Source organism: Elephantulus edwardii, unplaced genomic scaffold (assembly GCF_000299155.1).
Source record: "Elephantulus edwardii isolate Elephantulus edwardi_28Jun2011 unplaced genomic scaffold, EleEdw1.0 scaffold00174, whole genome shotgun sequence".
Lineage (NCBI taxonomy): Eukaryota > Metazoa > Chordata > Mammalia > Macroscelidea > Macroscelididae > Elephantulus > Elephantulus edwardii.
Genome location: NW_006399924.1, coordinates 6,856,023 through 6,860,505, shown reverse-complemented (window position 1 = coordinate 6,860,505; position 4,483 = coordinate 6,856,023).

Sequence of the window (4,483 nt, the reverse complement as noted above, 5' to 3'; positions counted from 1 at the left end):
TTCATCACCATAGGCTCCTGCTCATATGTTATTTCATTAAATTCCTCTGTGTCAGCCAATTCCTTCTGATACAGTGACTCTGTGTACTCCTTCCATCTTCTTTTGATACTTCCTGGATCATTTAACATTCTACCCAAACTATCTTTAAGTATTGCCACTCGTGTTTTGAATTTGTTTTTCAACTCCTTCAGTTTAAGAAACCCTGAGCGAGTTTGGCCCTTTTGATTTTCTGACTCTAGCTCTCTGCACATTTCACTATATCTTGCTTTGTCGTCCAGAGCTGCCTTTTGAAATTTTCTGTTCAGCTCTTTGATTTCTATGACTCATAGTGACCCGATGAACAATGTATCTAAATCTCGTCCTTTCCTGTCTCATCCTCATCTCTGACACAGTTGAGCCTGTTGCTGCCTGCACACTGTCAATCCATTTTACTCAATAGTCTCCTTCTCTTATCACGGACCCTCCTTTCAAAGAGTGATGCCCCTTTCCAAGGAATGGCCTCTTCTGGCAACATGCCCAGAGTATGAGATGAAGTTTTCCCATTCTTGCTTCCAACAGGCACTCTGCCTGCCCTTTTCCCAAGACATATCTGTTTGTTCTTTTGGCAGTCCATGGGATATTTAGTACTCTTCTCCAACATCACAGCCCAAAGGCACAGATTCTTCTTCACTGTCCAGCTCTTAGGTACATAGCAAGTGATTGAAAAGACCATGGTCTGGATCAGGTGCACCTTAGTCTTCAAACTGATATAATTGTTCTTTAGTACCTTGAGGAGGTCCTTGATAGCAGACTTTCTCAATGCAGTACATCTTTTGATTTCTTGACTGATGGTGTCAAGGGTGTGGATTGTGGATCCAAGAAAGGTTAAATAATTGACAACCTCTATCTTTTCTTCATCTATCATGATGTTGCCTACTGGCCTGTTGGTGACGATTTTTGTTTTCTTGATGTAGAGATACAATCTATATTAAGACTGAAATCTTTGATCTTTTGCAGCAAGCACTACAAGTCTTCTTCATTTTCAGCAAGCAAGGAGTGTCATTTACAAAACACAGGTTGTTGATGCATCTTCCTCCTATCCTGATGCCACACCATTCTTCACAGAATCCAGCTTCTTGAGTGATTTGTTCAGCATACAGATTGAATACTTATTGATAAAGGATAGAGCCCTGTGTAAAAAGAGTAAGGGTCATGTGGGGAAAGCCATTTCTGACCCTTACCAACTTCACAAAGGGAAACTATCCCCATCAACAGTATCAATACACAAAACCAATTCCCATGAGGTCAGACATGTCTCCATGCTCCCATATCTCTTTCTACTCATCTCAACACCAATTTTACTGCTTTACTGCATTCAAAATCCAATATGATAGCTCACAAATCACACAGAACCATACTGGGGAATTCAATGGTTATAATCCTAAAAGGTTAGTAGCAGGATAGACAAGACAGCTTCTGAAATGTGCTCACAGGCACCTTAGCCTTGAGCCTCGAGGCTTTATACCAGTGTTACAAAGTTCTCAGACCTGCAAATTTTATCCCCCTACCTCAAGTTGTCCAACAGAACTTGGGAAAAGGCTCTTAGTTCCAGTGTCAGTGATGTAGCAGACCCAAGGCCTGCCTCATTGTTCTCTGGCTCAGCCATGGCTGATGCTGCTGTGCTACAGTCTCTTCCTTCTTCTTTGATGGTGGGGAAGATCTAATCTGCTCCTAGAGCTGCTTAATTTATTGGTGAGACTAGCCAGTCCCCTTGCGGAATGGTGAGTTAGTTAACTAATCCCCTTGTGGATAGGCTAACATGCTCTATTTGCATATTCTCGCCCATCCACAGGGCAGAGTCAAGTTCAGTGGCCAGGACAGCCATATTGAAAGATAAACCCCACTCCCTGACACACACTTTTCCCAATTTTTAGCGTTCTCTTGCTCTGTTTGGACAAGAGTTTCTTAGTCTAGGTATAAGTTTTTATATGAGCATAATTAAGTGTTCTGAGATTCCCATTCTTCTCAATGTTAAGCATAGTTTGTTATGGTCAAATGCCTTTGCATGATCAATAAAACACAAGTAGACATTCTTATGGTATTCTTTGCTTTGGGCCAAGATCCATCTGAGATAAGCAATGATATCCCTTGTGCCACAGCCTCTTCCAAACAGAGCTTGAACGGTTTCTTCTAGTCATTTTGGGATGATCTTCATAAATATTTTGCTTTCACGCCATATTAATGATATTGTTTGGTAATTTCTGCATTCTGTTTGATCATCTTTCTTGGGAAAGGAAACAAATATGTATCTCTCCCAGGCAGTTGACAGGTAGTGCGTGTTCTTCCAAATTTCCTGGCATAGACTGGTAAGCATGTCCAGGTCTGTATCCATTAGTTGAAACATGTCAATTGGTATCCCATTTATTCCTAGGACCTTATTTTTTTTTTTGTCAGTGCCTTCAATGAAGCTTAAACTTCTTCCTTTGATACCACTGGGTCTTAATCATATGCTCATTTCTGAAGTATTTTCGTGTTGACCAATTCATTTTGGTACCCTGACTCTGTGTATTTATTCCCCACCACCACCTTCTTTTGATGCTTCCCAGGTGACTACTGCCTAGGGAAACCAATCAGGTGTAGTAGGGAAACCAAATTCCTCAAGGAAAAAACATACACTGTCCTAGGGCCTTGGGTCCATAGTCTTAGGTCACATCAAGGTCAATCAGCATAGCAAAATCCATAAAAGACAATGTTCTACATCCTATTTTGGTGAGTGTTTACTGGGGTCTTAAAAGTTTGCAAGTGACTGAAAAGCAAAATAAAACAGTAAAAAAAAAAAGACCAGGACAAAGAAGCAAAAAAAGAAATCTGCAAGCAGTCATCCCAGGTGCAAATGTTGGTCTCTCTCCCTGTCCAGAACAAAGCAGGGGGTGAGGAAGAAGGGAACAAAGATGTTTTGAAATAATTAGTCCAAAGGATCTATGACCTATGGCCATGCAAACATCAACTTGCATTGCCCAGAAACCAGGACTAGATTATACCCAGTTACCACCACTGACCACTCTGAAAGCGATTACAGCAGAAAAGCCTGGAAAGTGTGCAAGAAAAGGTGGGACCAAGCATAAAGATACCAGGCTTACTGGTCTATGGAGATGAGTGGAAATCTCAAGGCTATGGCCCTTGGTAATGACTCTTTGAACCGGGAACAAAATCTCTTGCAGCTGAACTTTCAATCAAACAATAGACAAGAATATAAGGTGACCAATAACACCAAGGAGGCGCTCAGTCCCTGGATAAACAAATATGTAAAGTCAGAAGAGTAGAATTGCTCAAAGATAAATCTTAATTTCTCTCTCTTTCTCCCTTTCTCGCCCTTGTTCTCCCATCCTCATCCTTGCCCTGGCCCTCACCATCGCTTATTGCCATTGAATCTGAAGCAACTCATTGATGACCCTCCAGTGGGTTTTCCAAGGCTATAAATCAAATGCAAAGAGATTGCCCATTCTTCTCCCTTGAAACTACTGGTAGATTTGAATTGACAGAGATGTCACTTTTTGAGTTAGCAACACAGCAACTTCCTACTGGCTATGCCACCAGATCTCCTGAAGGATAGACTAGAAGGTTAATAGAAGGTTAATCATTACAGGGAAGACGTGAGAAAGTACTATCACATGTTATAATTAACGTTATAAAATAAAATGTGTTTCAATGATTGAATGAAAACCAATTTGTAGATTTTCACCCAAATTTCACACACACACACACACACACACACACACACACACACACACACGAAAGAAATTAATGTGAATCAGTCCTGGCTCATTTCAAAGCAAGGAGACTCAGTTAGTATACACTCCAGCCCTCCACACACATCATGTGCAGAGTAGAACTTCCCCACAGGACTTTGTAGGCTGTAACAAGGCCAGATTATCCAACAGGAAAGGTACACATCACCCAGCTGTGCCTTCCCACCAATCTGCAATGCATAATTTCACCAGTCCCCTTGTGAAATGGCTCACAACAGCTTGGTAAGTAAGCACAATTACGCCTGTGTGCACCTAGCTCGGTGCAAGCTGGTGCAAACAGTACTTATTGGTTAATCAGTTCCTGAGCTGTGGCCTCTCAGGAACAGATTACCAGGTATTACTTCTGAGGCACCTCTGGGTGAGTTTGAACCACTAGCCTTTTGGTTAGTAGTCCAGCACTTAGCCATTTGTGCCCCCCAGGGACAAAGACTTAGAGACATGAAAGAAACTCAAGCTTGGAACACTTGGGGTAGCTTATGGATGGCAAAGCAGGTGATGTGAAGTGCCCAGAAAGGAGAACGAGCACTTCAGTTGGGGGTCTCACTGGGCAGGCTGAGGACCCCAGCCCCTTGAAGACAGGACATCTGAGTGAGAAGTGAGGACATCAAAGCTGCTCACCAGGACACTCTGCACCTCTCTCTGCTCTGTATCTCCTTCTAGACCTGATATGGCGTGTCCTGCAACACAGGGATGGG